The sequence below is a fragment of the Mustela nigripes genome, chromosome 4 (genome assembly GCF_022355385.1).
Source record: "Mustela nigripes isolate SB6536 chromosome 4, MUSNIG.SB6536, whole genome shotgun sequence".
Taxonomy (NCBI): domain Eukaryota; kingdom Metazoa; phylum Chordata; class Mammalia; order Carnivora; family Mustelidae; genus Mustela; species Mustela nigripes.
In genome coordinates this window covers 90,824,618-90,847,758 of record NC_081560.1, presented here as the reverse complement: position 1 = coordinate 90,847,758, position 23,141 = coordinate 90,824,618, and the positions used below count along the sequence as shown (strand labels likewise).

Here is a 23,141-nt window from a genome sequence, read left to right as displayed (position 1 = left end):
CCTTTGGACAACACTTCAGCTTCCTGAGCTGGAGAACCAGCATCAAAGTACTAAGATCAAATCCAAGATCAAACCAACCTTTTTTTGGCCAATTGCCCATTACCACTGTGTTCACATTTCAAAAAAGTCTTGGCTTACTTTATGCCATATATACTACAAACTAAATACAATGTCTAGAAAAATGTTTCTAAAAATTAGGCTACTGGATTGAATTTTATTATCTTTTATTTTGTTTCAGGCTTTTATTTAAATTTTAGTTAGTTAACATACAGTGTAATATTGGTTTCAGGAGTAGAATTCAGTGATTCATCACTTATATCACGCAGTGCTTATCACAAGTGCCCGCCTTAATGCCCATTACCCAGCTAGCCCAACGCCCACTAGCAGCCCTCAGTTTGTTCTCTACAGCCATCAAAAAGAATGAGATCTTGCCATTTGCAGAATGGAGCTACTGGGCATTATGATGAGCAAAATCAGTCAGTCAGAGAAAGACAAATACCATATGATTTCGCTCATATGTGGAATTTAAGAAACCAAACAGATGAATACTGGATTGAGTTTTAAAATACCTACCAATCACATTCAAATTAGCAGCTGAAACAACAGGATATTACTGGATAGAGAGAAATACAGATTACTGGATACAGAAATCTGTGGGCAACAATCAGTTACTGCAAAGGATTAAATAAAAACTCTTTAAAGCATTTAAATAACATCACCCTATTGTTTGGTACAAATAAAAATTAACTCCTCAGTCAGAGTCAAATTTTGCCAGCAGTTCCCTATTAATTTGACTACTGAGTGAAATACTTAAAAAAGAAAAAGAAAACAATGTACGTGCATGTATGAAGGTCTGCAAGGCTTTTTACAAATCTGCCCATATCATCAGGGCTACAATGGGGGAGCAGAGCGGAGACATGTGAAACCATTAGAGTTAAGACTGCTCTCAGAGTTCAACTCTAAGGTCACACATAATGAATCAGAGTAGATGTACGGTGTCCCTGAAGGAGCAAAATGGTTTGCAAGACAAGATAGGAGAACGCTGACAGGGCATGCATTCAGCTCTAAAGAGCAGAGGAGAAAATGTGCCCATCAGAAAGGGGATGGGTCAGTTCAGAAAGCACAGGAAGAGGAGTATCACAGCAAATGGAAGCTGTGTTTAGACTGGCATCTTCAAGGGGGAGTTCCTCGCCTGTTGGATTTTAAATATCTCCAGTCCGCAGGCCAGATTATTCCTATGACTGATATGACGGCACAAGGGTATCATCAGTGCCTTTTGTCACTGAACAATTTAATAATTCCTGGCATGCCTCCTATCATCTTTTTAAAATTCTGGGTTTTTTTTTTTTTCTTTTCTAATCCATACAATATGTGCCCTCCTTAATATCCACCACCAGGCTCACCCATCCTCCAGGCCCCCCTGCCTTCCAAAACCCTCAGTTTGTTTCTCAGAGTCCACAGTCTCTCATGGTTCATCTCCCCCTCCAGTTTCCCCCAATTCACTTTTCCTTTCCTTCTCCTAATGTCCTCCATGTTACTCTGTTTCTTATTAAAATGTCACAGTGTAGGGCCCCTGGGTGGCTCATTTGGTTAAGCAACTGCCTTCGGCTCAGGTCATGATCCCAGAGTCTCGGGATCGAGTCCCACATTGGGCTCCCAGCTCCAAGGGGAGTCTGCTCCTTCCTCTGACTTCCCCTCTCATGCTCTCTCTCACTGTCTCTCTCTCAAATAAAATCTTTAAAAAAAAAATGTCACAGTGTACATAGAGAAACAAGAGATTGTTCAGCTTGAGATAGTCATTCAGTCTACACTGAATGTTCACTAAAGATTTGGGGATGTGAGTTGACCCACATGAGGCAGAGTCACTCTCCACGGGACTCTGGCAACAGATGGTAACAAACCAGGTTTCTCGGGCAACAAGAGGGCTGGACTATAACATTAACAATCAGTGTGATGCCACTAAGAAACTTTTGGGAAAGTGGGTGTCTGGATGTCTCCTGATGACCCACAAAAGCACTGCTCTTTGAGAACTCCTAGAGATACCATTCAGATACCACCTTAGAGATAGTCACCTTAAATATTACCATCTCTTATGTATCATGGGCAAGTGGTGACATTCCAAAAGCAAAAGAGAATTATAGAAAGTTGTACTTTCACTCCAGTATTTTTCCAATATATCTTTCACAACTCACATGATAAACAAGAGTGGTGAGAGCGGACATCCCTGTCCTGATCCTGACCCCAGGGGAAAAGCTCTCAGATTTCTCCACTGAAGATATTCGCTGTGGGTCTTTCGTATATACGGCTTTCATGATGCTGAGCTATGTTCCCTCTATCTCTACATGGTGGAGAGTTTTTATCAAGAAAGGACGATATATTTTGTCAAATGCTTTTTCTGTACCTATTGAGAGGATCATATGGTTTTTATTCTTCTTTTATTAACATAATGTATTGCACTGATTTGCGAACTTACATGCGGTTATCAATAATTTACTGCAAGTAAATTATTAAGAGGACCACAGTTATCAGGCTCAAAACAAAGCTAGAATAACTGAACTTGACTCTGTAATGGTAATACAGTACATTTGCTTTTTAAAAAATCTGACCTACACGTATTTAAGTATGATTATTCATTTATAACCACTAAAAAGCAGGGAAAGTTCAGCAAAAGGCTCTTAATAAGTACACAGATTCTGAGATATATCCTCTCAACTTAGCAAGTATAGCTAATATTTGGATTTCTAAAAGTTGAGAAGTATAATACATTTGTAATCAGATTTAAGATTTAACACTCAGTATCAATAATGTATGCAGAGGAAAAAAGCCCATCTTAAAAATGAAGACAATGTAAGAGTGAAGAAAATGAAATGGAAGTGTTGACAGTTTACTTCTCTAAAAAAATCTATTTGGTATTTTAAAGACATACATATGGATGCAGATTATTTGAATACATAATTTTTTAAAGACTGATAATTATTTTTTAACCCCTCAATCACAGACAATATGCTTTTTTTGAGGATATGATGTTATGCTTATAAAATTTAGCATAAAACTATATTGCTAAATAAAATCTAATTCAATAAGTCTTTTAATTAGGAACTGTACATAGGAAAAAACAACACATAACAATCAGAACACTATTTTCTAAAATACTGAAGTAAATATATTTAAAATTTTTAATATTTAAAAAACAACAGCAAGACCTTAGGAAAATGTTTAGAGAGTTGTTTATAAAAGAATTCTGAAGGGGCACCTGTGTGGCTCAGCTGGTTAAGCATCTGAATCTTAATTTGGGGTCAGGACCTATCTCAGGGTCCTAGGATCAAGTCCCGGGTCGGGCTCCACACTCGGCATGGAGTCTGCTTGAGATTCTCTCTCTCCCTCTGCCCTTCCCACCTCCCTGCCTGTGCATGTCTGTTCTCTCTCTCTCTCTCTGTCTCAAATAAATAAATAAATCTTAAAAAAAATTAATTCTGAAAATGTCCAACTAACTAAGCAAGAACTAAGTAAGAACATGTCAAACTCTCTGATGTTCAATGTAAATATCCATTTTCTCCTCTCAGGATGAGAAGTAGATTCAATGAAAGTAAAACATCTTATTCTGAAAAAAATAAATAAATAAATTGGGTTGTATAATTTTTTTTAAATGGCAGTAAAAGCAGTGGAAAGCTGTCAAATCTGTGCTTAGCATCAAATTCACTTCTTAAAGTACTTTAATTACTTTTTAAGTAAGCAACAAAATTTTTAAAATAGGCACTTAAATTTTAAGACTACAAAAACTACATGTATCTTATAGGGAAAAATATCAAAAAAGAAAAAACAGTTAAGTACGATTAATAAATAAGTCCTAAAGGAGAATGGTAAATGTTCCAAGCGGGGGAATGGGTACAATATGATTCATCACACTCAATGCTCTATTTTTGTACATGGATGAACATTTCCACAGATTTAAAATATATAAATTAAACCCAAGAAATAGGCAAAGAGGTAAACCTAGATTGGGAAAAGAGAGATTAAGAAAGAAATAAAAGTACCACTATAGGAGAGGCTATTTTTTCAAGCTACAAATGATACTTAACAATAATTACATTTCAGCATCATAAAGGTAATACTCTGGAAATATTTTAGTATTCTTGATTTATCAAGAAGACGATGGCCTGATTAGAATGAACCATCCTAAAAAGAAAAGTAAAAAAGTTGACAAAGAATTACCTAGCAAAGGAACTACAGCAAGACAGTTTGCTCAGTATTTCAAAATTTGAGAAAAAAAAAAAAGATAAAATCTTGCAAACTACTCTAGAACATTAAAAAAAAAAGCTATTATAGTACTAAATAAAACTAGCATAATCCTGAAATTAACTGTCCAAAAACACACAAGAACAAAGAACACAAGTATTAACTAATCCCACCTATGACCATGTATATAACACTATATATACCACATATTAACCTAATAGCAAAATGAGTAATTTTGTTAGTGCAAACTGAGTTGGGCATATTACGGAGTACTTAATTTACAATAGAGTCATTTAACCTCACAACAGCTCCCATGAGTAAGACTCCCATATTTGAAGGTATTTCTGAAACATCACATAAATTAATCAAAACTCATATAAATAAAAGCTAAACCTAATAAGGAGGCAGATATTTCGGTTTCTTTGCATTTCAAAAGCATGCATGAACACAACTTATGATTCATGTGGGCCAAAAAGCTTTGAAATTATGTAAATTTTGACTGGTTTTCAATTTGGGGGAACTGGGATGATTTCAAATTTTGTGCGGCTCATCTCCATATTGACCTGCTGTCTTCCACTTTCTTTAAAGCGAGGCCCTTTCAAGTCTCTTATTCTCCAGGTTTTGAAAGAGATATAGGGAAACAAACTAGTGATATAAGAAAAACAACTGCAGACTGAAGGAAAAAAGTGGCAAGTATAATCACGCGGAGACAAGGAACAACAGACAGAAGAGGAGTGTGTGCCAATCTTCATGGGCCACACAAGTGGACAGAGAGGCCACAATGCTGATTTATCAGAAGTCAGAAATTTTAACTGAGAAAGGAAATTAACTACCAAGTATTAGTTCAATTAAAAAAAAAACACTAAAGATCAAGGAAAACGTATTACCTATAAGCCATCTGGCCTGTACTTTTAAGCTCTTCAGCAAAAAATATTTACAGATGATAAAAATGCCATCTAAATTCAGTTACAAAAGAAAGAAACTATTAAATAGTCATTATGGCTCATGGAGAAAGAAATCTATACATCGAAATATACTGAAGGTTCCATTTAAAAGTTAACAAAACAAGGGGCACCTGGGTGGCTCAGTCATTAAGTGTCTGCCTTGGCTCTGGTCATGATCCCAGGAGTCCTGGGATTCAGCCCCACATCGGGCTCACCGAGAAGCCTGCTTCTCCCTCTCCCACTATCCCTGCCTGTGTTCTTGCTCTCACTACCTCTCTCTCTCTATCAAAGCTACCTCTCTTTCTGTCAAATAAATAAACTTAAAATTTTTTTTAAAAAATAATAAATTTTTAAAAAGTTAATGAAACAAAACCATTTGAATGTGTTATGCAGTAGAAGAAACTGCAGGTAAATAAATGTTTTTAGGATGACGAATTTAAAAGAACATCTACAAAGAGATACATATGAATACATAAAAATCAAAAGCTTCCCTATATTACGTTAGAAAGTGAAACTTTTTTTTTTAAATAAGTTGGTATTATTTTTTTTTTAAGATTTTATTTATTTATTTGACAGAAATTACAAGTACACTGAGAGGCAGGCAGAGAGAGAGAGAAGGAAGCAGGCTCCCTGCCGAGCAGAGAGCCCGATGCGGAACTTGATCCCAGGACCCTGAGATCATGACCTGAGCCGAAGGCAGCGGCTTAACCCACTGAGCCACCCAGGCGCCCCTAGAAAGTGAAACTTAAAGGTGATTAAAGACCTAATGAAAACCTTAAAATTCAACCGGAAGAATGGACAAAGAAAAGACAAGGCACACAAGATAAAGAAATTTATTGATAATCTAATAAAAAAAGAATTCTCATCAAACACCTGTAAATTTTTTAGAGAAGCAAATTTGAGATATGATTATTTATTAAAGTTTCCTGGGACCTTCAGGTAGACACACCTGAAACTCTTTAATGTTGCCTAACCTAACACATGGTCTACTTCTGCCTCCCTCTTCAGAACCACTTCATGCAAGAAATTGTAAGCATTTCCCTAAAGGAATCAAATTCTCTGGAAGCTCTACTTGTACTTTTCTCTCTACCTGGAGTGCTACTCTCCTTATGTCTATGGCTTACTCAACCTGTAAGCCTTAATTCAAAGGTTGCTTTCTCAGGGAAGCTTTGGCTTCCTCCCACTCTTCCACACCCTGCTGCCAGAGCAGAGAAAAGCATACGCAGACGTCTGTAATGACCTTTATTATGCTGCAACAAGATTATTTTTGCTTTTCATTTTTTTTTAAAGCAAAAGTTTGCTTAAAATTTTGGGATTCACCTACTTACCAGTCCCTTCATTCCGGACAGTGAAAGTGGGAAGAAATTAAAGACAGACAAACATGGGGTGCCTGGGTGGCTCAGTCAGGTAAGCGTCTGACTCTTGATTTAGATTCTGGTCATGATCTGAGGGTCTTAGGACTGAGCCCTGCATCAGGCTCCCCGCTGAGTAGGGAGTCTGCTTGTCTCCTGCCCCTCCCTCTGCATGCACTTTCTCTTTCTCTCCAAATTAAATAAATAAACCTTTGAAAACAATACAGACCGAAAAAGACTATTTAAAATTGCATCAAAAACATTAAAATAAATTTAACAAAATATATGCAAGTTCTCAACACTGAAAATTTCTGCTTAGAAAATAGAGATGAAAATAAATGGAGAAATATATAATGTTTATGGAGTAGAAGAACTCATAGTATTAATATTTCAGTTCCCCCAAATCAATCTATACATACAACTCAATCCCAATAATAATCCCATCAAGTTTTTTTGGTAGAAATTGACAAGCTAATTCTAAAATACATATATACAAAGGCGAAGAAATGAGAATATCCAAAGCAATTTTGAGAGAAAAAAGAACAAAATTGGAAGACTCACATTGCCTAACATAAAGATTTTCTATAAAGCTTCAGTAATGAAAACAGTATGGCACTAACATAAAGGTCAACAAATAGATGAACGGAACACAAAAGAGAGCCTAGAAATAGACCTGCACTTATATGATCACTTGACTTTGGACAAAAATATCAGAGCAATCCAATGGTAAAAAGACAACAAATGAAAAGAAAAGGACTTTGAACCCTGACTCACACTGTGCAAAAAATACGAATGTATAGGAGAATATTTTTAAACATTTCTGTAAGCAAAGATTTCCTACAGAAGATACACAAAGAACCCAAAATCATTTAAAATAATTGTATAGGCTGTCTTGAGGGGCTCCCACTGGCCAATGTGGGACAACCTGAACATGAAAATAAGTAATGGCAGTAATGTTAGTAAAATCTAAAAGTTCCAGAAGTCCATTAGTATGTAAAAGAGAGAGAGAGAGAGAGATGGGGCAGAAGTTCTCCTTTACCGAAAAAAAAGATAAAAAAGGAAGAAGAGATAATGAAATTAGAAAAATCAACAATTTGTAACCCACAGTTGGAGTAATTGAACCACGTAAGAATCTTCAACAGATGCTAAAAATTATTAAGAGGTTGTTGAGAAAAAGGATCTTCACAGTCTCAAAAGTATTATCCCTCAGATTATCCAATAAATCCACTGGGAGTAATACACCTTTACAGTGAAGAGATCTAGCAGCCACCATCTGTACCCAATCAAACAGCATCATCAATATTGGAATAAGCTGACATTATTATATATGTCCTGATGTGATGCAGTAAGAAGTATACAACACCACTTATCTATCATGACATACCCTAGCAAAAATGTTTAACCTGATTTTAGTCATAAAGAAACAGTTAGATAGACACAGTTTTGGGATGTTCTCCACGACAGGTATTGCAGACTGTTTAAAGAAGTCAATGTGGTTAAAACAAAACAAGAACAGAAAGAAGGAAAAGTGTTGTGGATACTCTTTGAACTTAAAAAAACATCAAGAGATACAACTACCAAATGCAATACACAAGCCTAGATTGAATCTTGAATATGAAAGAAAAAAAAATAAAAGAAAAAGAAAAGAGAAGAGAAAAAGTTACAGAAAACAATTGGAGAATTGATTACAGTCCAGTCTCCTGGTTATGTAGAAGAATGCCCCTATTCTTAGGAGACGCATGCTGAAGTACTGAGTAGTAAGCGTCATGAAGTACATGGCTTAATTTATGAATAGTTCAGAAAACAGGAGGACAGAAAGATGTTTTGTAATAGAGTTGCCTCTATGTATCTATCCATCCATCCATCTGTATCTGTAAACCTACATATGATACAAATTTAAGTATAATGTATACATGTAGTTGTACATACATACATGTAACATGTAGCATACTGCTATTACAGAGAGCAAATGTAAATTTTCATTACAAAAAAAAAAATCATTAAATTAACTCTGCCACACTGTGAGCTACTTTTCGGAGCACAGAGGAACCAGAATCATCTTCAGAAATAACTTATCATTCTATAAAACAGAATGCACATGAATTTTGCACATATTTGCATAATTCTTCTATACAAGACAGTTTAAGTGACAGACTAAAAGGAAAACCTCTGTAAGAGGCATGCAAAATAATTTTGCCCTTTATGTAACTATCAAATTATCTCCACACAAATGAAAACTGGTTGAAGACTTCCTAAGTACTTGTGACTGAAGATGGCAGGTATTCTGTCTGAATGTTCGCCAGTGTTAAGTCAAACCCCTACTAATGGCCTTTCTGGTTGTTGTCCTGGGGCCTAAGTGGAACATTGGAGAGTATACTGAGCAACAGTCTAGGCTCTAAAGTTTGCCCAGGTCTTTAATGAACATGTGCACAAGATAATCACTTTTCTATAAGCTTTTAGAAGCCAAATCTGTCCTTCATTTGGTTCCACATATTAGTACCCAAACTCTTCCTAGACTTGGGGAGAGATTTTTTTACACGGCACCATCCACCGAGGCTTGGACATACCAGATGCTGTTTAATTCATGCAGCTGATTTATTATACGACTACTGATTGCTATACTTCAATACCACTTCCTTCTGTTCTTTCTCTTAGTTCTCTTTAAGAATTTAGAATTTCTGGGCACCTGGGTGGCTCAGTGGGTTAAGCCGCTGCCTTTGGCTCAGGTCATGATCTTAGGGTCCTGGGATCGAGTCCCGCGTCAGGCTCTCTGCTCAGCAGGGAGCCTGCTTACTCCTCTCTCTTTTTATGCCTGCCTCTATGCCTACTTGTGATCTCTTTCTGTCAAATAAATAAATAAAATCTTTGAAAAAAAAAAAAAAGAATTTAGAATTTCTGACTCCATAGTAATATCTCTCTATATACTTTCCACTGTTTCATTCCAAATATTTATTTTCTAGGTCTTTTCTAGTGTTGTTTACTCACTTGGGATATAATGAAAGCTTTTATTCCATTCTGATAAATCTGCTCTCTCTTTGCTGCTATTTTCCGCCCTCCTCCTGCCCACTTCCCCCAACACACACATTTAAAGCTTTCTGTCAAAAACCTCTGTCATTTCTTGCAGTCTTATATCACTCAATAATTTCTGCTAATATCAGCAGATCAAAGTAACCATATGTGCATAAATAGGACTTAACCTTTCAATGATATGCTTTAGGACTAAGATTTATTTAGAAATTGATATCAATGACCACGAAAAATTAAAGCAAAAAACAAATATGCTATAGTATTTTTAAGTAAGTCTTCTAACAACACTAATTTATCTACCAAACCCAAACCTGTTTTTTTTAATTAATTAATTTTTTTAAAATAAACATATAATGTATTTTTATCCCCAGGGGTACAGATCTGTGAATCGCCAGCCCAAACCTGTTTTTATAGAAACTTAATTTCTAAGCAATCTATTTCTATAGCAATAGTAAAAATATTAGTGAACTTTTTTTGACACTAAATATAGAAATATTAAGATTTAAAGATGGCTGGATAAATGTATATTGATGTTTGCGAAATTTATGAGGCGAACTCAAACATATACTGAGAAACTGAATCTAGATGTGTACTACAAAATTTTAAAATTGCACTTGATAATTTCTGAAAATTCAAAGTTTGCCAGGAATATACTATGTCTACTTCATTTACTCTACAAATATGTATCGACCACCGAAAAGCTGTACCAGGTCTTCCTCTGAACATAGGATGTGGCAACGAACAAAATAAAAAATATTTCCTATGCTCAGAGCTTACTTTCTTTTTCATTTTTTTAAAGACTTTATTTATTTGAGAGAGAGATCACAGAGGGAGAGAGAGAAGCAGACTGGCTGCTGAGCAGGGAGGCTGACTCAAGGCTCGATCCCAGAACCCTGAGATCATGACCTGGGAAGAAGGCAGACTTTTTTTTTTTTTTTTTTTTTTAGTATTTATTCACAAGCATGTTTATTGGGTTAGAGTCACATAAAAACTGAAAATAACATGATTGTTTATCAGTGGAAATAAGTGAATAGGCTATTGAATCAGAAGCTGCTTATAAAAATAGTTACATCAGGGGTGCCTGGGCGCTCAGCTGGTTAGATGTCTGACTTGATTTCAGCTGGGGTCATGATATCAGGGTTGCAGGATCCATCCCCACATCTAGCTGCCCACTCAGTGGGGAACTGGCTTGGGATTCTCTCTCTCCCTCTGGAAGGCAGACTTTCTAAAGGGGGCAGGAGGTAAATAAAAAAGCACTGTACATTTAAACTGCGTGTTTACGATGACCTCACCGACGAGGTGGAGCAAAGACCAGCAAAGAGCATTGCAGGGAGAGGGAAGAGTAAGGGCACTGCCCTGAGGTGGGTGGACTTGGCCACCCTGGAGTACAGACAGTCATTAGCTTTCAGCTTGGCTATAGCTAAGTAACAGAACTGGAGAGCAGGGGCGTCTGGGTGGCTCAGGTCATGATCTCAGGGTCCTGGGATCCAGCCCAGCATCGGGCTCTCTGCTCAGCAGGAAGCCTGCTTCCTCCTCTCTCTCTCTGCCATCTCTCTGCCTACTTGTGATCTCTGTCAGGCAAATAAGAAACAAACAAACAAAAACAAACAACAACAACAAAAAAAAAAAACTGAAGAGCAGCAGGAGGAGATAAGAGAGAAGTTGAGAAGAGGCAGAAAACCTTATAGGCCACTGTAAAGATTTTAATGAGACAGGAAGACACTGAAGGTTTTCAGCAGAGGCTCTCTAGCTGAGAGAGCCATAGAAGCAGGAAGACCAATCAGCAGATACGGTAACAGATTCCGGAAGGAGGTAAAGCACTGACTTATTAGACTAGCATGGTAGCATGGAGGTGGTAAGAACAGACTGGTTCTAAATACAGAGTCGAAAGCACTTGTTGATGGGTTGGCTGTGGGGTCAGGGATAAAGGAAGGACGGAAAGAGAACTGCTGGGTTTACAGCTTGGGGAAACTGAAGGATGGAGCTGCTATTTACGGAAATGGAGAAGATTGTGGAAAGGCAACTTCGAGGAAGAACATCAGTTCAGTTTGGACACATCAAGTTTGAAATGCTTATTAATATCCAAGTAGATAGTTATTCTTATTAAAGGAAATTGCCAGAAAGAAGTCAGGAGTTCAGGGAAGAGATCTGAACTAGAGAGAGAAATTTTAGAGTTCGTAGCTTAGGGATGGAAGTTAAAAGAATTCAATAAAACAGAAATTTGAATGTCCTCCCTTCTTTCCATAAAAGATGAGAAAATAAAACAAGGCTCCTTTATCTGTAGAACAGAAAATAATTAAGATGGGGCCCACTCTAAGTCCACTAAAATTCTCATTTTATTAAATAATAAGCACTGAACACCTACAAAATGTAAAGCCCCAAGGACATTTAAAAGGTTTCAAAAAGCAATGTTAAGTGTTCCCCTGCTTTCAGAACTGCCATCTACTTGAGGAGACAGCTAGATAAATAATAGAAGGGAATGACGAAGAGGAAGAAAGGAAGGAAGGAAGGAAGGAGGGAGGGAGGGAGAGAGGGAGGAAAAGGAAGAGAAGAAGGAAGGAAGCTAGTCAAGTGAGTACCCCGACAATAACCATGCCCCTGGGTGTTGCCTGGTCCAAGGGAAGATGAGCCAGCTGGGGAGAGGAAGGACACTTGACAATGTAGATTTGTTCTTCCACAGATCACAGGTTGGCAAAATGGCAGCATGCCATGGAATGGCCAGTCACGTTGGGTAGTTCATGTTGTTCGCTCACTACCTCCGCAAGGGTTGACAACTCGGTAGACAATTATGCCACCAGCCCTGGCTGAGTCAGATGGCTGGCAGGTTACAGCCACATCTCATCACCATCCAAATTTAAAAATCTCTCTCAAGATGGGCTCTGGCAAACAAGAATATTCATCTTTTTCAAAAACAGCTATCAGGTGGCCCAGAATAACCGGAACAACGTGGTCTCTACAGCTACTTCCCTCCAACTTCTACTGTTTCTTTCCAAACTCTGAGTCTTCTTCCAGTAGATCTCTTTTGGTGCTCAAATAGATTTTTACAGCTTTTCTCCCTTTCACAGCTTCAGCTCTAACTTCTATACTCATATACTACCTTCACAGCTCACCTAGAAACAACTTTATTTTAATCTTCTAGGTCACAGAAGCTATACATAACCCCATTTCCCTTCATGAGTCAAACAAAGTCATTTCCACAGGTATAAAAGACTGCTGATTTTCTTGGTTGCTGACTACTCACCATTTTCCAGAACTTTTTCTTCTTCCCACAGAACAAAATCTACTTTTAGCTTTCCTAAAAAATCACAGGAAATCAGTTATTATGGTTATTATGGAGTTAGCACTATTTTTCCCGATTTTGCATTCATTAGTACTCTCAACCGTCAGTAGGTGGTAATTCAGAGCAACCGTGTTCCTCCTTAGTGCACACATTCTCATGAATATTTAAAACTTCCTCTTCAGGATGTGCTACCAGCTTTAGCAACGATGGAGTCAACCATCATATTACTTCCTTTGGAGGAGATCGTCACGATGTGACCACCAGCCAACCTGTGAGCTGGACCTGGCCACCAGGAGACTCGCCACCCCCTTTCCTGTCCTTGGAATGTATATTCTGCTCGTCTTCCTCACTCTCAGAAGCTGCTCCAAAGATACAGGCTTGAAATAGAACTGTGGTGCTGAGACCATCTGGACTGGGTGTGTGTGACTGACTGAACTCACTTGAGGCCTTGACATAAACTTTGAAGATTCTGGAGGCCGGGTGAGGAAAACTACTCATCTTGCAACTGCTCAAGACAAGCCTTGTAAGTAAGTTCCTTCATCCCTACAACTGCCATGGCAAATGTGAAATGGTCTGCCTCTTTCTTCACTGTCCCTGCCCTGCACACACAGCGGCCAGTTTCATTTACACCCCAGAAGCTCCAGAGGAAGCTGTAAACCAACAAATCCCTCAGTTATGCAACCTAAATATTTTCCAATGCATATGAAGACATCTCTGCGCCATGTACTGCCATTTCGTCAGTGCTCACTGCAAGCAATTTTCAAAAAGAGGATTTCGGTTCTCAGGACAGAACTGCGATCTTATTGATCTCTATCTGAAAATCAGTAATGTCCCAAGACAGTGAGCTCAATGACCTCCCACGAATCATAGCCAAGTGGCTACAAGTGGACACTTCTTTTAGTAACCGTCTCTCTTCATCTCAATGACTAGAATTAAGAATATGTTCATCACACATTCTCCACAGCCCTCCCCAAACTTATCTCCTCTACAGGGGAAAAACTGTAGAGTAGCCAGCTGTAGCTGGCCAGCTGACAAGTAGACAGCAAAGCTAAGGTGGTTATTCAGAAGTGAGGAGCAGGGTTTCTCTTCATTCAAAGGCACAAGACCCTTTCCGTGAAAGAGGAGAAATAGGGGCACCTGGGTGGCTCAGTGGGTTAAGCAAGCCGCTGCCTTCGGCTCAGGTCATGATCTCAGCGTCCTGGGATCGAGCCCCGCATCGGGCTCTCTGCTCCACAGGGAGCCTGCTTCCCTTTCTCTCTCTCTCTGCCTGCCTCTCTGACTACTTGTGATCTCTGTCTGTCAAATAAATAAATAAAATCTTAAAAAAATAAAAAAAAGAGGAGAAATAAACATTCCTGCAAATGTCACTCTAGCTGACAAAGCCATCCTCTCCTCACTGCTCCTTGGTGGCTCCAACACTGGGAGAAGTAGTACACCAAGAGCAATGCCAGGGAAGACGGAGTATCAACTGCCCCTGGCATTATCCAAGGCCAACTCCCTAATTCACAAACCAGGACAAGCCAAGAGAAGGAACGGTCATTCACATCTTTGCCCAGGAGTATCTACCAACAGGCAGAAGTTACATATGTCACCTCCTACTCTGGTATACAAAATGGCACATAGTTCCTAACATAATTACTAATCTTTATGGTGGGTGAAGGTCTGCTTGGTGCACATGACAGATTAGGAAAATCAATGGCAAAATCTTGACATCTGGATTTGAAGGGGAAAAAAAAAAAACTGTAACCTTTCCTTCTTTCATCAGACTTCATAGGTGGCCATATAGGAAACTGATCTTCAGAAGATCAGCATCAGATGACTTTAGCTTATGCTTCAGGAAACAGAATCACAAAAACAAAGACCACATAAGACTCAGTGCAGTTATAGGCTAATATACTCAGGAAACAGAATTAAAGCCTCATAATGAGAACGGATTCAGAGAATGTTACAGAGGTAGAGGATATCATAAAAGTAGTAGGAGCTCAGGCGCCTGGGTGGCTCAGTGGGTTAAAGCCTCTGCCTTAGGCTTAGGTCATGATCCCAGGGTCCTGGGATTGAGCCCCACATCAGGCTCTCCGTTCCGCAGAGAGCCTGCTTCCTTCTCTCTCTGCCTGCCTCTCTGCCTACTTATAATCTCTGTCAAATAAATAAATAAAATCTAAAAAAAAAAAAAAAAAAAAAGTAGTAGGATCTCTTTAAGCTCTCAAGGTTCTCAAAAAGGTTTGAAACCAGCTCCATTATTTGCTCTAAAATAATGTAACAAGAGATAAGTAATTACAAAGTCAAAAACAAAACTGTAAGAATGACTTAAAAATACAGATATTGGTGTAGAACATACATACTACCCGTAAATACTTCAAAAAATATTTAGGGAAGGAAAAACTAACAAATAATAACCCATAATTTCTTGTGTACAGCTTTTATTATGAAGATAAGCATTAAATTTGATTCTGCTATGAGCTTCATCTTCCGAACTGGTGACCATGTCATTCCCTAATATCTTTTACTGGACTTTTCCAGTTTTCCCAATTATCACTCATTCACATTACTCAATAATTCAGACTCACTCATCTCTGAAACATCTTCCATCCTGATATCACGCTAGTTTTTTTTAAAAAATGAAAACTCGAACGAACCATTTTATCCCCTTTCTCTCATACTCAGGGCTCTAGTCATAGGGGCCTATTTTTAGTTCCCTGTGCAGGAGGAAATTTCACCATCCATGCCTTTGCTCTAATGCTCCATTTTCCTGGAGAGTCTTATCATCAGAGCACTTAAACAACAGCAATAAAAGCCTGTTCACTATTTAAGGAAGCTTAAGTACCACTTCCTCAAAGAAACCTTCCATAAACTCACTGGATGACACACATGTCATGCATCTTTTATGGCACCTCGAATCTTTCACACATTATTCACATGTCCTTTTCCCAGTGCTAGACCAACAGTTCCTACAAGACATGTAGACATATAATCCTTCACACCTAGGGAAATGCCTAGCTATGGGTTATGCATTTGATTTGTTTGTTTAATTCATGAATCACAAATATCATCATATAAAAGTCTGGGGTCTGGGTGCTTGTTAACTAAAATTAGGCAAATTTATACACATGTCTGGGATTTCAGTATATTACGTTAAATGAACCAAGAATATTTAACTTTCTTTAATTACTGTAACTGACAAAACAATGAATCAAAATGTCCCAAATTAATTAATTTGGTCATCTCTTATTCCAATGTATTTTCAATGCTATTTACTGAAGTCATCCCAACAACACACTACATAAACTGATATAAATATATGGAAAAAGGGAAAGAAACCACTAAAGGAATGGGACCCAAGTAGACAGATATTAAAATCTACCACAAGTAAAATACTATGCTAGAAGCTGTGAGGAAAACCAAAATGAGAAAGACAAGCCCTTGATCCTCAAGTAGAACAGTTTTATAAAGGAGGTAAAATGGTTATACAAATAATTAGAAATCAAAGCCTAAGATAATTATAATACAGAGAAGACTGAACTTTGGATTGTGGTGACCAGAAAAGGCTTCATGAAAAAGCTGGCCCAAGAGTAAACATATGACTTTGCAAGAAATGGAAAGGAAATGCATATTGTGAATAAGGGGAAGACTGGAGTAAATTAAAAACGGAGGTGCAGGAGCACGTCCAGGACCAGTGAGCCATGGACGGTCTGGGAGGGACCCCATGTGAGCATGCCTCAGAGGGTGCGGCTGGGCCAGGAAAGAGGACAGGTGACAAGGGCCATGGATGGTCAGCACGGGAGTGAGGGCTCGCTTTTCATACCTAGAGCCGGGGCATGAGGGTACACAGGCTCGACTAAGGGGGTCAGAGACTGAGGACAAGGAAAATGCGTCAAAGGCCAAAGCTGTCCATTGGCTACTGAAATGCAGGCAGAGATGCTCTTCAAAGCGTTAAACCAGACTCAATGGGTTTCTGGCTGCCACAAAGTGAGGTGTAGTTGTGGTTTGCTTCTCCAAGGATACAATCATTACAGGATTCCAGAATTTATGCTTTCTCTCTGTCCTATAAAAATGTGTATTTTACCACCTGTACACACAGAGGGCAAGAGAGAAACACCGAATTGCCAATACTAAAATACTAAAATATGAGACTTTCCCCCTCATAGATCCAAATTTCTAGTTTCTCTTCAAATATAGGCAATCCTGGCAATATTTCCCAGCTCCCCAGTTTGACATCCTGCCACCTCACTTACATGCAGCCCCACCTAGTCCTTCTTGGCATTTGTTTGGGCTCCTAGTTTACATGGTCTTTGGATCCCCAATAGTTGGGGTCCAGTCTCAGCTGGCTGTGGGAGGATGGGGCTCACAAAGAACACTGCCTAGTGTCAGTCCCCTCCTTACTATCTGTGTAACCTGAGACAAGCTACTTTAACCTCTCTGTGTCTCAGCTTCTCCTTCTGTAAAATGAGGACAATTATGATGTAATGTACTTCAGAGAGCTTTTGCGAGGAATATATTAGTTTCTAGAAAGCAGTGGTTGGGCAGGTATTGGGGCCAGTGAGACGTTTTTGGTTGTCACAACTGGGGGAGGTGTCCCTGGCATCTGGTTAGAGTCCAGGGATGCTGTAGGATGGCTCCCACAACAACAACAACAACTAGCCAGCCCCAAATGTCAACAGGATGAGCAATCCAGACACAAAGCGATGAGAACAGCGCTGGCCCAAAGGAAGCCCTCTTTTAAGTGTGAGCTCTTATCAATAATGCCCAAAGCGAGGACTGGCTGGTACTCCTGGCTCAGCTGGAGAAATTTCTGATAGCTCAGGAGCTCCTTGCTTGATGAATTTAAGTACGACACAAATAGCAAAATGTACTTGAAACTCCCTGGTTCCACATATTCACTCAACAAGCAAGTGGTTAATATAAAGAAAACAAAAACAAAAATATGAGAGTCTATTTTCCTAAAACAAAAAGCAAACAAGAATACACCCAGGGGAGCAATAATGCACAGGATTTGAAAAGCACACTGTCCTAAAACACATGGGTGGTGGAAACCAGTGACTACTGCAACTTAGAGGGTACTAGGCCAAATTCCTCTCCACTCCAAGTTTTATACACTGAGGATGCCCACTGGTCCCAAGATAGTTTTTGGAAAACTGTGACAAGACGAGAAGTAGAGGAGAAGGGTTTTAAACTAAAGAGTCAACCAAACCCCGTACTACTCCAGTGCCTGCGCAGGAATATCCTGCAGGCTGGCAGGGGTCCTGTGATGGGGAGTCATCACAACAGGTACCTTGAAGATCCAGATTGAGAACAAACAAAACAAGTAAAATAGCTCAGACAGGCTCGAGCTCTGCAGGACAGTAGAACTCATGACATCTGGTGCAAGCCTCCGCTGTCTCCAGCCAGGGATACGGACCAGGCTTCTTAGCCCAGCACCACATGCATCCCTGGCTAGGCTCTCTGGGCCTTTTCTAATTTTTAATATTCAAAAGCTAGAACTGCTATTATATTATCCAGTACCATAAACACAGGCAACAATGATTTTTACTTGTGACCACTTATAACCCAAAGATTTGAGTTCCTCTCAAGGGATCCCTTGGTAACTGCAGAAGTCAGACCCTTAACTGAAACAGGAAAGAGGTTCTGTTGAATCAAAGCCAAGAAAAACAGAACAGTGCTTCTCTCAAAGATGAGATGATAAAAGTATAATAAAACTAAAGGGCTCTACAAGCTACAAAAAACTTTGCATGTATAACAAGAATAGTTAAGTGTCTCCTAAGCTCAAGCAAACATATAATTTGAACACCCATGTATAAAAGAGTGCATTATCAAAGATACCAGGATTGGTAAACTACATCACAAAGAAAGACTCCCAAAAGTGTTATGAAAGAGAAGGCTTCTGTTAAAGACACAGGAAATATTCCATTAAATAAGCAGCACAAATGAAACACGGAAGGACAGGCAGGACTTTGGCTGGATTTGTCCATCTATGAGGCATTCCAGGCAGAACACAAGCAAAGACACGGAAGCTGAAACAGCCGGTTCAGTCTGGGGCACTGGGTTCGGGGAAGGATGGCGCTAGAGTCTGAGACCAATTCATCACAGCCTAGATCTTCAAAACATGGACATTGGTTGCACGAACAATCTTGAAGGACAGAGAAACTCAGTCAAAATACCCAGTGAATGGCTTAAAGAGCAAAAGCTCTCTTTTGCCTAAATTTAAGACTTTCCAACGTGTAAGAAAGATAAATGCATTTACATAATTCTAATTCAACTAATGAAAGACAATCCCTATTATATTACAGGAGAGTCAAGAAATCACCAGAAAGTAAATTGAACTATTTGTTAGTTTACTATTACTCACCTACCATATCCCAGTCATAAGAAGCAAAGCTTGGAAATAAATAATGAGTATTTTTAAATTGGAGAACATAGCAACTCATTTTTTAACCATAAAATCCATGAACCGATTTTTACTTAATTTTTTAAACTGATTATATAGTACCAAGAAAGAAGCTATATCCCAAAGCTGACCCAAAGACGTCCTCAATTCTAGGAAAAAACTCCACTTGCTTACAAGAGTATGAGCCAGCAGCTCTACACAATGTTCCCACACCTGTAAGCACAAGGTTAATGCTAGGAATTCAGTAACAAGTTTTGAACTCCCTTTCAAAGATGTGTGCAATTAGGGGCACCTGGGTGGCTCAGTCAGTTAAGCATCTACCTTCAGCTCAGGTCATGATCCCAGGGTCCTAGGATAAAGCCACACATTGGGCTCCCTGCTCAGAAGGGATCTGGCTTCTCCCTCTCTCTCTCTCAAATAAATAAATAAAAATCTTTAAAAAGGAAAAAAAAAAAAAAGATGTGTGCAATTAAACCTTAAATTTTATAGTCATTTTTGAGGGGCACCGGGGTGGCTTAGTCGGTGTCTGCCTTCCACTCAGGTCATAATTCCAGGGTCCTGGGATCGAGCCTACTTCTCCCTCTCCCTCTGCCTGTTGCTCCCCCTGCTTGTGTGCACCCTCACTCACTCTCTCTCTGCCGAATAAATAAACAAAATCTTAAAAAAAAAATCATTTCGAAACCACTGCCTACTAACAAAAATTTATAATCTACTAACAAAAATACTGTATTCTCAGGGGCGCCTGGGTGGCTCAGTCAGTTATGCATCTGCCTTAGGCTGGGGTGATGATTCTCTGGGTCCTGGGATCAAACCCAGCATCAGGCTCTCTGCTCAGCAGGAAGCCTGCTTCTCCCTCTCTTTCTGCCCCGCCCCTTACTCCAGCACTCTCTCTCTCTCAAATAAGTAAATAAAATCTTTATAAAATAAGAAGACTAAATCATGATCTCTAAAATGCCGTTTCAAAAAATATAACTTCAAAAAATATATAACTTCAAATAATAGAGATTTGTAGCTGTAGCTATGTATTCAGAGAAGCAGTGAGGTAGAGTAACATGGATTAGGCTTTGGGGTCAGGCTAGCTGAAATGTTCGAATCTACGCTCACTCAGTACTAGCTAGATGGCTGAAGTACAAGCTTCCCTTCTGATCAAGAAGGATTAATATTTACCTTTGCAATATGTTGGAAGGACAGAATGTATGTAATGCTCCTGGCACAGTGTAGGCACTAAATAAAGGCAGACATTAACTCTCTGGTTAGTTAAAATCTCTGATGAAAAATGGTAATCCATTTGACCATGCGGTTTCCTAAAACTCAGCTTGGACAAGAGCAGGGAGTGACTGCCAGTCCTTTCCAAAGGGTGACCCCACATAAAGATTGGAGGGCTCATAGGAAGGAAGGATAAAAGCAGGGAGCTGAAGACAAGCAGAGGCTGAGAGTCCTGCACATAATAATGAATGGGAAAAAAACAGCATGAGACACTGTGCTAAAGGGAAAGAGACGTATTTTCATTAAGAGAGAAGACTACTGGTGAAAAAATATATACATAATGAATTGCTGCAATCATTTCATAACCAAAATAAAACAGAGAGCTAGCTAGAGTCTATGAGGACCATTAAATAAAGAGGCGTTTGGCAACACACAAATCCTACGCCTTTTGCCTGAATGCCCACCTCTCAAGTGTCATCTCCCCCCACCTCACTCTCTCCAAGGTTCAATCCATTCCACATGGTTTCTCTTTTACCCCTGGTATACTCTAAGCCCATTTTTCCTTTAGCTCCTTTGCACTGCAGTGTCTGCCTGGAAACTTCCACCAGATCTTCCCATGGCTGACTCATTCTAAACACTTAGGTCTCATCAAACTATCACTTCCTCAAGGAAACCTTCTCTTGTCACCATATCTAAATTCTCTCTTACTCCCCCATATCCCAGTCACACTCTATCCCCTTATCCTGAACTATTTTTTCTATCATTTATCATTATTTAAAATAGTCATTTTTCTTTACATGTTTATTAGACACCAAAATGGAAGGTATTTGAGGGCAGTAAACTAAGTAAACTTTTCAATCTCCAACACCTCAAACCAAAATGTGGCACAGATGGGGTACTCATCTGATAAACTTGTTCAAAGAATAAACTGAAATGATTGAAATTGCCATCCTGTGAACATAAGGAAAAGTCTCCCAAAGTGACTTCAATTTCACTTCTTTAATGCAGTTTTATGCAATCATGCAGACTTAAAAGTTCACTGCTTTACCAAGATTTAAAGAGAATGAATTTTTAATGAAAATATTATATATGTATGTACATACTGTACACCACACATTTTCACTTTATGGGAATGAATCTATGCATAAAGCAAAGGTCGTAAAAGTTTTATTTTTTGAGATCCTGCTTTTAGAAAGAGAGTAGATGGGTAGGTGGTACACTGAATTATCTGAATTATCTTTCAGAACCTTTCTCAACAAAGATTCTGAGGTAAACAATCTGAACTAATTCCTGGATATTTGAGAAATTAGACCTGTTACTTGGTTACCTTGCTAAACTTATCCAAACTATTACTGAGTCAAGTGATGAATTCAGTGATTCCATCTGTGAAATAGAAGACAAATGACATGGTGAATAACTGGCACATTAATGGAAGGGTAAGAAAAGTTCCACAATGTTAACCCATATTTGAACAAAAGAGGGGGAGGGGACAAAAAGAAACAAACAAAAAAACCCTCTTTCTAGAAAATCCTAAACAAAAATAAGCATGCTACTTTGATTTCAAAATATGGCCGGATACTATGAGTGGGCAAGGCAGTGAAATGAAACTAGGGCCACAACACAACTTGGGCTTTGATTTTTCAATGCTGTTCTGTTTTGAACACAGATTTTCTTAATGAGTAAAAGAGGCCAACGATCGACCTTGTCTGTATAACCCACGCATCACCCTAGTCACCGTTCGTGGTTAACTCCGGAGGGCCATGGCGCCAGCACGGGGCGGGACCCCACCGAGGACTCCTCGAGGTCCGCAGGGGGAAGGAATGCAGACCTCTCTACCAGCATCCCAGCCTCAGCGCTGGAACGAGGTGGGGCCCAGCATTCTGCAACTTCACTTTTGCATCCTTTATAAACACAGCCTGCCTAGCCCCTCCTCCTCCCCGAGGACCGCGCAGCGCTCCGCAAACACCCGACGCTCCGGCTCTGGCCTCGGTTCAGGGGTCTACCATGAGCCCCGGGCAAGTCATTTGATCCCGGGTGACTCAGTTTTCCAATCTGTCAAATAGGGTGACGAGAAACCCAGCCTACCTTATCGGGTGGTTTCGGGCCGGCCGCCCCAGGCTGGCCCGGGGACAGCGGTTCCGTGGTTGCGCCCGCGCCAAGCGGGCGGAGGGGCGGGGCTTGGCGGGGCGGGCCCCGGCACCAAGCCTAGCAGCCGACGCGCAGCCCACCGCCGGCAGTCAACCACCCCCTGCCCTCTTCGAGTACCCGGCCCGTGACGTCAACACGCTGACGTCGACGCACAGAGGCTCACCTCGCCGGAGGGACCAAAGACTGGGCGGCGGCCTGCGTGCCCCCCGTAACAGAGCCAGCGATTGGTGCAAGGGTCTGTCGATCATTTGCTGCCCAGTAAGCGACACAAGAAGCCGGGAGGGGGCGGGCTGGCTTGGCCCGAGGGGAGGGTGTGAATCTGGACTTCGTTTTGAGAGCCTCGAGCTGGTTGGACTTGATTGAGTGTTGTCCCGCGGTGTTTTGTTAATGGGCCGCTTCTCCCCTGCGGGAGATTTTGCTTCTTTCGCTTTCCTGTAGTCTCGTGGTGGAGATTTAGGTTCCAGTTTGCGGAAAATAGTCATGCCTGGATTTCAGGGTCCCTGGCACTTCCCACTGTGCTCTCCGGTGGGGAATGAAAAAGTAGGACCTTATATTTCTCTGTTGAA

At 39.9% G+C, this 23,141-nt stretch overlaps 1 protein-coding gene across 2 annotated transcripts in view; it reads right to left on the bottom strand.

Moving 5' to 3' along the window:
- The window catches only part of STARD3NL (STARD3 N-terminal like), a 53,713-nt gene extending 31,001 nt beyond the window's left edge, over positions 1-22,712 (bottom strand). Inside the window, exons 1-2 of one of the 2 annotated variants that reach the window (XM_059397079.1) lie at positions 22,513-22,712; positions 12,801-12,854 (exon numbers count right to left, since the gene is read on the bottom strand). The gene's annotated coding sequence lies outside the window, so the exon portion shown is untranslated. The remainder of the gene's footprint in view (positions 1-12,800; positions 12,855-22,512) is intronic. The other variant, XM_059397077.1, reaches the window with a different exon arrangement.
- Between the last annotated feature and the right edge of the window lie 429 nt (positions 22,713-23,141).